Source organism: Camelus ferus, chromosome 5 (assembly GCF_009834535.1).
Source record: "Camelus ferus isolate YT-003-E chromosome 5, BCGSAC_Cfer_1.0, whole genome shotgun sequence".
NCBI classification, from domain to species: Eukaryota; Metazoa; Chordata; class Mammalia; order Artiodactyla; family Camelidae; genus Camelus; species Camelus ferus.
Genome location: NC_045700.1, coordinates 65,331,947 through 65,344,344, shown reverse-complemented (window position 1 = coordinate 65,344,344; position 12,398 = coordinate 65,331,947).

The following is a 12,398-nucleotide window of genomic DNA, read 5'->3' as shown; positions in this document are numbered from 1 at the left end:
CCAATTAAATCCCTTTTTGCTCAAGGTAGTTTGCGTTGGTCTCCGTCATTTACAACAGAAAGCATCCTAACACTCCACCTTTCCAGACTTGCCTCCAGAATACTTCTTTCCTCCCACTCTATACTCCAGACTCACTTTTTTTTTTTAACCACCCCTGGATACTCTTCCATTCATTCCCATTATCCTGCTTTAGGCTCCCCCATTAAATCCCCTCTGCAGCCTCTGAAGGGCAGGGAGCTTGCCTTATTCATCTTTGCATTTTCCACAACACTTATGGTACCCAGTAAGTGATCTTAACAAATGTGCATTAAAACTAAATGAAATACCAAATGACATGTAAGGAGATTTTATTATTGTATTCCTTCATTTAATTTTTTCCCTCTTAGCTTTCCTTTATAAAGTAATGGTCAAGCCAGGATTCAATTAAACAGTATTGTCTCCCAAGAAATAAAACAAAAGTCTCATCAAAAATATTTTCAGGTTGAGCCATCTTGGAGACTGTGGAGGCCTGCTGGGAACAGGACTTCTAAAACGACAAATGCGTCTGGAAGGCTGTGGTCCAAGGCTGTTTTTGCTGGCTATAAGAGGGGTCTCTGGAACCAGAGGGAGCACATAGCTCTTCTTAAAACTGAAGGTGTTTATGCTTGAGATGAAATTGAATTCTGTCTCGGCAAGAGATGTGCTTATGTGTACAAAGCAAAGTACAACACAGTAACTCCTGGTGGAAAACCGAACAAAACCAGAGTAATCTGGGGAAAGGTAACTCATGCTCATGGAAACAGTGGCATGGGTCATGCCAAATTCTGAAGCAATCTTCCTGCTAAGGCCATTGAACACAGAATCTGTGTGATGCTGTACCCCTCAAGAATTTAAACTTATTGAAAAGTAAATAAATAAAAGTGTGGATTTGTTCTCTTGAAAAAAAAATTTTTTAAGTTAATCAGAAAATGTTGGTGCTATTTGTAGCCTAAAGTTTGCAAGGTAAGTTTATCTCACCCCATGTCCACAAATATGCCCAAGATGATTAGGATATTCAATATAATTTATCTTGTTAGGTAAATTAAAAGCATTTGAGATGTACAATACTAAAGTCATAAATGGAGCCACTTGAAAGTACAAATGAGCTTGCTATTCAGCTGGGAGGCATCCATAAGGCTGTATCAATTGTTAAAATAGTGAAACAATTCCATGCGGGTTGGTAACAAGCTTCTGTCCTTAAGCTTCCTGTCTCTTTCCAAGAAATTTCCAAGTCTCTTTCCAAAGAATTGCCTCCACACCCCTCCTAAGATCCAACACCTAAAGGATTGATACCTGACCCTGCTCTTGCATTAGGGCCATGATTCTTTCTGATTAGCTGATGGTCAGGCCATATATCTTAATTCTTTTGACTATCATTTCTACATATAGGTAAACAGAAAAAAAAAAAGTGAAAGACTTTAGCAAAGCAAAATATTCAACAATTCCCTACCCTACTACTACCTACTATGTCTTTTTCAACCAGAAAGGTGAAGAATAAGTGATAGAATCTTACAGAAAAACTTAATTGGGCAATTTGAATGTGTTTCATTTTAATCATTCAACAAGCTTGTACTACATTGTCCCCTGGGTGGGGGGTTCATGGGCTTGTGGTGGCTTGAATGATGATTAGTACTAATCAGGGGCCTCCATTAAGAGCTTATCTGTTGAGAGAATGGTCCAGAAAGTTAAAACCTTGTAAAAGGAAATTTTTTTCAATCTTTATGTGGATCAGAAACTTTTTGTATGATATACTCTCAACTTCCTTCTGGGAAAACCTAGCATTCCTGATAGACAGTGATAAAGGCAAAAGAAACTCCAGAAGTTCAAAAAATTAGACGGAGGATGGTGCTGCTTGGATAGGACTCTACCAGAAAAAGCAAGTGCTTGAGCCTGCCTTGAAGGATTAGCAGAGCTGTTATAGAAAATCAGAGGAGACTGAATCAAAGCTGCATGACTTTGTAGTTAGAACCCTGGCTCTGGCACTTACTAATTCTCAGGCCTTGCACAAATTATTTTACTTCTCTGTGTCTCAGTTTCCCTATGGGTAAAATGGGAATGGTGATGATAATAATAATGTATAATAGTAATAATACCTACCTCAAAGTGTTGTTAGAATGAGTGAATTCACAATAAGAGTTCGTGTTAGGTGTTTGGCAATATTAGGCCCTCAATAAGTGAGCTGTTATTGCATGAAGCTAAGTGAGAAGATATCACATTGCAGAGTAGTGTAAAAAACAATTTAGATACACACAGTGCGAAATAAAATTCATATTTTATGGCAAGACAAGAAAAATTTAAACATAAAAAACTCTTCTGCCTTTTAGCCTCCTCTCTCCCCCTGTGCATTGTGTATCTGCCTTATGCATTCACCAAACTCCCCATTGGCAAGAAGATCTTCTCAAGCACAAAGAGCAACATTCTTCTAGCACCAACAAGAGAACTCCTTAAAAGGTAACATTCCTTCTTGATCTTGTAAGAGGTCACATGACCCACCAGGATGACAGATCTGGATTATGTAAACTGTCAATACATCATTTGATGTACAGCCTTCTGTCTCAAAAAATTTATATATCTGTGCCTTGATTTCTAACCAGTGGAACAGTTCTCAGAGCTTTCTGAGATGCCCTTTGCAGGTTATAATCCTCAAGTTTGACTTGAATAAAATTTTCCATTTCTTTCTTAGATCGACTGATTAATTTTTCATTGGCAACACAGACACGCACTCACAAGGTGCATTTCACCAGAACTAGGGAGCTGGACAGGTATACCCTGATATTTACAAGAGCCAGGGCAAGAAAACAAATGGATACCCTCAGCTTCGCAGACCAGACCCTGTCCTGTACCATAGAGCCCCACATACATGCACATAGACATCTTAGCTGCCATGCCTAACTGTTTACCGCTTCCCCAGCTGTGGTCACTCCTCATGCCTTGGAGGACACACTGGCAGCTGGATCAGACCCCCAGGAAGGCAAGCCCTGGGGGAAAAGCCCGTGCAGCTGTGGGACAGACCCTTGGCTTCAGTGCAGGGAATTCTGAGGCCCCAGGAACCTGGTCTAGAAGTAGGGGGCTCCATGTAGTCACCTTCTTGGCCACAGAGAGATGCAGCCAGAGGAGGACCTGAAGCATGGAGCCCAAGTCAGCAGCCCAGCTGCCCAGGTCTAAGGGCAGTACTTGGTAGTTCCACTGACAATCAACTCTTATAATCAATATTCCATCTTTAGTACCTGTGGGATTATGATAAACTAAGTATGTCATAGGGAAGTCTCTCCTATACTAGAAAAGGCACTGGACTAGGGATCAGTGAAATGGAGCAGGACCCTGTGGGACCCTCCTGCATACAAGTTCTTTCCTTGTCCCACATTTCTTATTTATAGGAAATAGGCTTCATTCAGTCTCCTTGACCTTCCCTGAGTTCCAAAGGGCAGATTCAAATGTTGCTAATCAGAAAACGGAGGGAATGCAGAAACAAGGGAGGAACAGCCAAGAAACAATGGTGCAGCCTTGGGGCAGGATCCTGATTGCTCTTCAAGGAATATACAGAGCAGTATCTTTGAGTTCTACTGCAGGATCTGAGGCCCCCACCCAGGTGGAAGGTGGTAACCTCAGGCTGAGCACAAGATTCCTGGAACACCGCCCTGTTACCTCACCATCAACCAATCAGAAGAAAGCCACACACCCTGCAGCCCTCACTTTAAATTTTGCCTCTAAAAACTTCTCTCTGAAAACCATTGGGGAGTTTGGGGTTTTGGAGCATGAACTACTTGTTCTCCTCGCTTGGCTTTTGCAATAAACCTTTCTCTGCCCCAAACTCTTGACATTTCCATTTGTTTGGCCTCATATGCATCAGGCGCTTGCGTTCAGTAACATAGGACCTCTGGATTATGATCCTAGCCACAAAGTCTAGCATGAATTATATCTGTTATACTTGTTATAACTCACAGCACCAAGCACCATGATGGCCCATAGTAAGATCTACTGAAAAATTTGTATTTGTAATGTTGAAGACTATTGAGATTCCAGGATTCCATTTGATTTCAAGAGTAACTTTTAAGAAGGTTAGGTTATTTTTTTGGTTTTTTGCTTTTTAAAGTCTAACCCAAGGTTCAAATCGATCCTAAAGAACTGGACCCCTTTTCCTTTCTTATATGTTCTAAAAGTTCACCCTCCTTCCCCACACACCCAGATGAACTTATGCACTATTCAGTCCTTTTCACCAGATGGGAATCAGTGGTACAAAAGAGCCCAAGGCCCAAAATACTTTCTTCAGTTCCTGCAGGATGAGTCCTTATTTCACGCATTTGAACTAATTATTATGCAGGTAGTTTTGTTTTTAATTGAAGTACAAGTAGGGTTTTTTAAATTTTTTTAATTTACTTTTTCAATTTTTAAAAAATTTTTACTGAGATATAGTTGATTTACAATGTCGTGTTAGCTTCAGGTGTACAGTAAAGTGATTCAATTTATATATTATATATGTATATATATATTTTCAGATTCTTTTCATTATAGGTTATTACAAGTTATTGAATATAGTTCCCTGTGCTATACAATAGGTCCTTGTTATTTATCTATTTTATATATAATAGTTTGTATATGTTAATCCCAAACTCCTAATTTATCCCTCCCACCTCTTTCCCCTTTGGTAACCATAATATTGTTTTCTACATTTATGAGTCTGTTTTGTTTTATGTTTATTTGTTTATCATTTTCTTTTAGATTCCACATATAAGTCATATTATATGATACTTGTCTTTCTCTGTCTGATTTACTTCACTTAACATGATAATTTCTAGGCCCATCCATGTTGCTGCAATTGGCAACTTTTCATTCTTTTTTATGGCTGAATAGTATTCCATTGTGTGTGTGTGTGTGTGTGTGTGTGTGTGTGTGTGTGTGTGTGTGTATACATCTTCTTTATCCAGTCATCTGTCAATGGCACTTGGGTTGCTTCCATGTTTTGGCTATTGTAAAAAGTGCTGTGAACATCAGGGTGCATGTATCTTTTCAAATTACAGTTTTTATCTCTTCCAGATATATGCCCAGGAGTGAGATTGCTGGATCATATGGTAAGTCTATCTTTAATTTTTTTGAGGAAACTCCATACTGTTATCCATAGCAGTTGCACCAATTTACGTTCCCGCCAACAGTGTAGGAGGGTTCCAACAGGGAGGTTGTTAATGGTGCATGTATAAGAAACCAACATCACTCAGATGTCTGTAAGTTCTTGCTTTTAAAAATAAATAATGTAAGAAATTTAAATTGTACAGAAGGATCCTTATACATATGCTGTTCACAGTCATTGAAATGAAAAGTAGACCAAAGTTAAAGGGAATGAGAATGAAATAGAACATTCTCTTAGCTTTACCAAGTAGAGTATTTCCTGGTTTGTGGTATCTATCTAGAACCTAGAATCAGAAAATAGCTCTTTTATCCTGTTGGCTGAAGTGTAATTGTTCTTCTTAGGAGTTATCAAATGATGTGTGTGTAGGGGTGTGTGTGTGTGTGTGTGTTTGTGTTGGCGATGCTTTGTGAGACTCACTGAGTTGCACATGACTCACTGAGTTGCACTTAACTCACTGCCATGTATTTGTGTAACCAGAATTGATGCATTTTGTTATGCTGGCCTCTTTTTGTAAGCAGATAGGTTGTGGGGAGGGGGTGTCCCCAGAGAAAGAGAACCAGAAATGGATTTCTTGACATAAGAGAAGCCATTTTGGCCTAAACCATTTTGTGATCTAAGCCTGGCCACAATGCTTGCCCTTGAATAGGTCTTGATAACGTTCTTAAGGGAAAAAGGAAGGCAGGAACAGAGAAAAAGCAGTCAAACAACAGTGCAATGATCAAGCAGAATCCTAGTTCCTCCTCAAGGGGTATACATAATAATATATCTTTGAGTTCTGCAGGAACTAAGGTAGAGGATGGAATGATGATGCTGACCCTCCTGACTTCAATCAACTAAGACTTGGACTCTGTGGACCTTGGCCCCAGTTCTACACTGAATTCTCCTCTGCTCAAGCCCCTTCATGAATATATATGTACCTTTAGCTTCAAACTTATCCAATTTTGCGTTGAGGGGACACTGCTTTGGGAAGATCTCCAGTGTTCTCTTTACTAGCTGCAAGTAATAATAAATCCTTCTTTCCCCTAATCTTTGGCTTAGTTGTGTATACCAGCTGACCCTCACAAAGGAGTGAACCCAGTTTTTGAGTAACATTTTCATACTCAGTTTGCTCAAAACCATTGAATCAGATCATTCTGGAACCCCTGAAAAAGTCCTTCAGACAAAGCTGGCAAGAGTAGGTTCCAGCCAGATTTGACTCACTCCAGTATTTGTGAACGTTGTTATACATATATTTTTATTACAAAGTTGTTCATAATTGAATCTATTCATGCTTTCATGTTGAAGACTTTGACTGTTTCTAAATAAATTAAGGTTGACCTTTTCCCATGTTCTCTGTCCAGGATATAATTTGTTCTTGATTATAACTACATAGGCTAATTATTAGGAAAAAGAGCAGCATGCTTCAGGAGACAGGGCCACAGAGGAAAATATTCCAAGGATCTTTGTTCCCTCCTATCAGTTTTTGCCTCCTATTCTTTTTTTTCCACGTTTACCAAGCTTTTCAGCTTTGAACTGTAAACATGTATTGGAGTGACTATATTCTTTGTATTATTGTAGTTTGGGACTTGAAGTTTTTAGAGGGCAGAGAGATAAGTTTAAACCACATCCTTCAGGGAAATGCTTAGTAAATAAGAATGCGAGTCATCTTCTGCAAGTATTTTAGGGAGGCCCTTGCCATTTTCAGGAACAGATTTTCATCCAATGGATGACCCAGTAGACACAGTGATGCCTTTGATTCCTGGGAGGGATGGGTTTATAAAGGAAGGGAGCAAAAGAGGAAGAAAGCAACATTTAAGTCTGATCTCTGCCATAAGCTGAGCTCCTCAGCACACACACTCACGCATAAACATTCACTCACTCACTCATTGGCACACAAACACACACAGAGTTTGCTATTCTTCAGCTAATGGGATTGGCACCGCTTAAAGCAGATTGCTAGGTCATTGTCTGCAACCACAGCAAGAGAAACATTATTTAAAGGCCATTCAGACCCTAAAAGAAGCGGCTGAGCAGAGTAATTATTGGAGACTCTCCATTAACTAGGGCATCTTTGCTCTTTGTTTGAGTTGGTTTAATAAGACCCACTAATGGGGCTGTGGGGGAGGGGGCACACTAATGATTCTAAAAAAGCCCCTTCTTGGCCCCTCTATTTCTGGGGACTGTCTTTAGAGATGCTGACAGTAAAGCCAGAAGTTACCATACTGCAAAATGACCTTCACAAAAACTTGGTGTGGACCCCTACTGCTCGGGACTTTGGTTTTAAAAATGAGGAAACATTCTTTGACTTTTTCTTTTTTATTCCAAGGTGATTTGCCCCCACTTCCTCTCACTGGTCCTCGGCCCTTTGGGTTTGGGGGACCTTGTCATTGGAAGTAGCAGCACTCACTGGGAATGAGGCAGAATAACAGTCCTGAGCAGTTTCTCCTCTAACCTGTGGCTTCCACTCATTTTCCAGTGGTCTGCTTCTCTAGAAAAATCACTTGTCCCATTACGATTTTTAAGCCTGTCATGCATTTACATTTCAAACCTAGGATGGCCACCTGAATTCTAACTGCCTTATATTATCAACAGTCAGCTTTCTAATGAAGGCCTCAAACACTCAGCTTTCCCAGCTTGTCTCACAAGGGACTCTGCTGCATTATTAGTTTTAGCTGGGAAGTGGCCTGAGCTGTCCATTTCTCGTGTCCCCTGTTCCAACCCTAGACCAGGCTTTCACAGTCTCTCCTCTAGATGGATGCAGTACTCCCCTAGCTGGTCCCCAAGCAGCACTATTTGCCCTCCCAATCCATTCTCCCTACAACAGCCAGAGCAATTCTTTCAAAACAGAAATCTAATTAAACATCTCCTATTACTCATAAGAAATTTTGATGTTATCTGAGACCCAACATGATCTGGCTCTTTCTCCCTCTCCAGTAAAATCTTTTTTCTTTTTCCTGTTGGGGGAGGTAATTAGGTTTATTTATTTATCTATTTATTTTAATGGAGGTACTGGAGATTGAACTCAGGACCTCAATGCATCCTAAGCACACACTCTACCCCTGAGCTATACCCTCCTTCCTCTAGTAACATCTTGCGTCATGCTGCTTCTAGCTATTTGCTCCAGCCACTGGGGCTTTTTTCAGTGAATGATCATATCGTGCCCATTCCTGCCACAGGACTTTTGCACATCTTTCTGCCTGGTACACTTTTTTGCCTGGTACCCTCCATTCATCCTCTCAGTTCAGTAGTCAGATCTTCAGGAAAGTTTTCCCTTACTGCTCTTTCTAGGTTGACAACTTCTATTTCATGCATTTATCACACCCTATACTCCTCCTTCATGGCACTTACTGTAATTAAACTTTTACATTTATTTGAATGGTTTCATATTTATAATTACCTCCTAATAAGAGTGTAAACATCATAAGAATAATCATACGCTCTATAAGCAATAACCATGTCTGGTTTTGTATATCATTATATCCTCAATGCTCAGTACAATGTCTGTGATCTAAGTGCACAGTAAATATTTGTCATGCTGCAGGCAGTAATTCAAAGTACTGTACTCAATTTCTTCGTGTCTATTTTCAATTTTTCAATCAAAGTTTGTTCCCTGAGAGGTTCCATGACTACCATATTTGGGAATTACCTATATCCCATGTTTTCCCATCAGTGTAAAGGCCAGTCTCCTTCCCTATGAGATTAAAGACTAATTGTCTATTTTCAGGGGTAGAACTAAAAGCACATTCTTACTTCTCTAATAAGTGGAACTTTATGCAGTAACACAGATTTACAAGGCACAAATAAACACACACAAGCTTTACTGATGCCATCTGTCCTATCAAGATCCAGTGGGAAAGAGAATGGGGTATATAATCAAAGAGGAGAGTCAAGGATTAGAGTCTCAGCACCCTAGACATACGGGCACAGAGATGGATTGTTCCATTGCCTCTACAAACATGGTCCACAACCTGCGGCATCAACATCACTCAGGAGTGTCATTAAAAATGCAGACTTTGGGGCCCCAGCCCGGTCCTACTGAATTGGAGTCTCTAGGGGTGGGGAACAGGAGGTTGACAATCCCTCCAGGGGATTCTTATACACACTGAAGCTTGAAAGGCATTATAAAAGTTAAGGAAATGAGGTGGGGCTGGGAGGAGTGGGTATAGCTCAAGTCCTAGAGTGCATGCTTAACACACACGAGTTCTGACCCCCAGTAACTCCTCTAAAAATAAACAAACCTAATTACCCCTCCCCAAAAAACTTTTAAAAAAAGAATTTAAAAATTTAAAAAATCTTTAAAACATTGAGGAAAGAAGTCTGAATGGACTGAGACCTGGTGGAAGAGTTTCAAGGGAACCCTTGAATTTAATCTGGGCTGTCCTTGATGGGTAGAATTTGGAGTAATGAAGGGCTCAGGGGAGGGCATTCCAGGCAGAAGGAATAAAGGAGTAAAGGCATGGAGGGGGAAATGAACATGGCATGGAGGGGGCTGATTGAAGCTGACAGTCTGGAGGTGGTATGAAGGCAGTTTTAGAAAACATTTTACACATAAGATACGAATATTTGTATATATATATAGTGTTTTTCTGATTTCAAAGATAATATATTTTTGTATAAACTGTAGAATATTAGAGAATCCTGTAATATAGAAAAATATAGACTGTTTCCCAGCTAAAATCAAAAGCAAAACCTAAAACTTTCCCACTTTCACTAGGAGTGACCAGATAACAAGCTCTGGCCAATGAGATGTAAGCAGAAATCTGATGGATGAGGCTTCTAGGAAAGCCTTTGTTTTCCTCATTTAAAAAAAGGCCAGATTTGGCTTCTTGTGAGTATTTTGCCTTTGCTTTTCCTGCTGCATCTTGAGTGGAATGTCAGCGCAGGATCTTGAAGTTTAGCAGCTACTTTGTGAGCTCAGGGGAAAAGACAGAAATGAAGGATGTTGACAAAGAAAAACCAGAGGGAGCGTGCGTCACTAGTGGCAACATGGAGATACTCCACAGCCCTGCATTGTCTGTTACACGGAAAAATACTCCCCTCACTTGCTTAAAACCCATTGTATTGGCTTCCCGATTCATGCAGTGAGAGCATAATCCTAACTGATTAAACCACAGCCCTTTCTTTGCAGAATAATTAGAAAAAGAGAGATCTGGGGTCTGGCATTCAGTTTTGCCCCCAGATTTACCAGAATTATTAAAACCAGCAGTCGACCAAGGGCAGGGCAGTGGGAGCACAATGAAACCAACTAAAAGTGTCTGCTCTTGATTATCATCAAGTGCCAGCGAATGTCAACAGCCAGTGATAAAAATACTTCTCCCTCAAAAAACTCTAAACAATTGCTGAAGTTCATGAATTTTAATAAGACGCATGTAAACTTCAACTTAGCACATTTTATTACTTGTCCTTTAGTAAACGTTGTGTTCTACATGGATATTAATTACAAGAATTCCCAGTTATATGCTGGGCTTCCAATACACGGGGGCATGCAGGCTCCTTTCAAAGGTAACTTTATCATGGGTCAGGCTTGTTCCAACTCACTTTAGGGACCCAGTTTGTGTTTCCAACCCCTGTGGTACTACAAATGCTTGTATTTATGCAGTAGATTTGAAATAAATAATAGCACAGTGATTGCAAAGACAAGGAATCAGAACACAGGTTGACTTCTGTCATTTTTTTGTGACTATTTGAACTTTTGGTATTTAAAATATAAAAGTGAAACTGCATACTGCAAGGTGAGTATTTCTGATTGGTAAGTGTAAAATTTAGTTTACACACGAAATGTTTTACTGAATTCGAACATTATCTTTAAAACAGAACTTTCTTTTTGTTTTTACCTTCTTAGTCTTTGGTAACTATTATTAAATTGTAACGTCTTAATTTCTTACTCACAATATGTAGGTATGAGTTTTCCCCCTTTTTTTTTTTTTTGCCAAAACCCACCTCATTGTATTAAAAAGTAGTAACCCATATTCCCCTTTTTTGTAATATAATTTTTTTCTAGTATAATTATATATACAAAATTTAATAAGCTACATTTGCTACATTTCTTTTCTGGCCAGTATTATTTGTTTTATTTACTTACTATTACTAAAATTAATTTTGTCATAGAGAGGATGGAGATGTTAAAAAATAAACTTCTCTGCCACTGGTCAAAGTGATCTCAATTTTATTTTATTTTATTTTATTGTATTTATTTTTAAATTTAATTTAATTTTAAGTTTTTTAACATTTTTTATTGAGTTATAATCATTTTACAATGTTGTGTCAAATTCCAGTGTAGAGAACAATTTTTCAGTTATACATGAACATATATATATTCATTGTCACATTTTTTTCTCTGTGAGTTACCATAAGATCTTGTATATATTTCCCTGTGCTATACAGCATGATCTCAATTTTAGTTGATTTTAGCACTTACCACCAATATTTTCATTCCATGACTTACCAATTCAAAAGGTTATTATAGTCCATTTTCGGTAATTTTTTTAAAGGGTACATAGGTGGCATCCTCTCTGAGTGCTTGTGAACTGGAGTCTTTGTATTTTCTTTCGCTGAGTTACAACATAGCTAAGTGCTATTGGATTTCAACCTCATTCCTTAGCATTCTAAAAACATTGCTTCATAGGAATTTCACGTGGCAGAAAAAGAAAAGTTTGTGAGAAGTCTGATTTTTTAATGTGTTTGTTCAAGGTAGTTTTTTTTTTTTTAAAGGGGAGAAAATGGATATGGTAGCATTTTTTTTCCCTCTTAATCCTGTAGTTCAAAAATTTTGTCCAAATGTGTCTGAGTGAATTTCTCTCTCTTTTTTCAGAGTATAGTTGATTTACAATATTGTGTTAGTTTCTGGTGTATGGCAAAGTGATTCAGTTATTTGTAGATATATTTTTTTCAGATTATTTTCCATTATAGGTTATTACAAGACATTGAACATTGCTCCCTGTGTGATACAGTAAATCCTTGTTGCCTGTCTATTTCATATCTAGTAGTGTGTATCTGCTAATCCATACTTCTAATTTACCCCCCACCTCTTTTCCCTTTGGCAACCATAAGCTTGTTTTCTATGTCTGTGAGTCTCTTTCTGTTTTGTAAATAAGTTCATTTGTATCATATTTTAGATTCCGCATATAAGTGATATCATATGGTATTTTTCTTTCTCTTCCTGGCTACTTCACTTAGAAACGATCTCCAGGTACAACCATGTTGCTGCAACTGGCAATGTTTCATTCTTTTTTATGGTTGAGTAATATTCCACTGTATATATACACCACATCTTCTT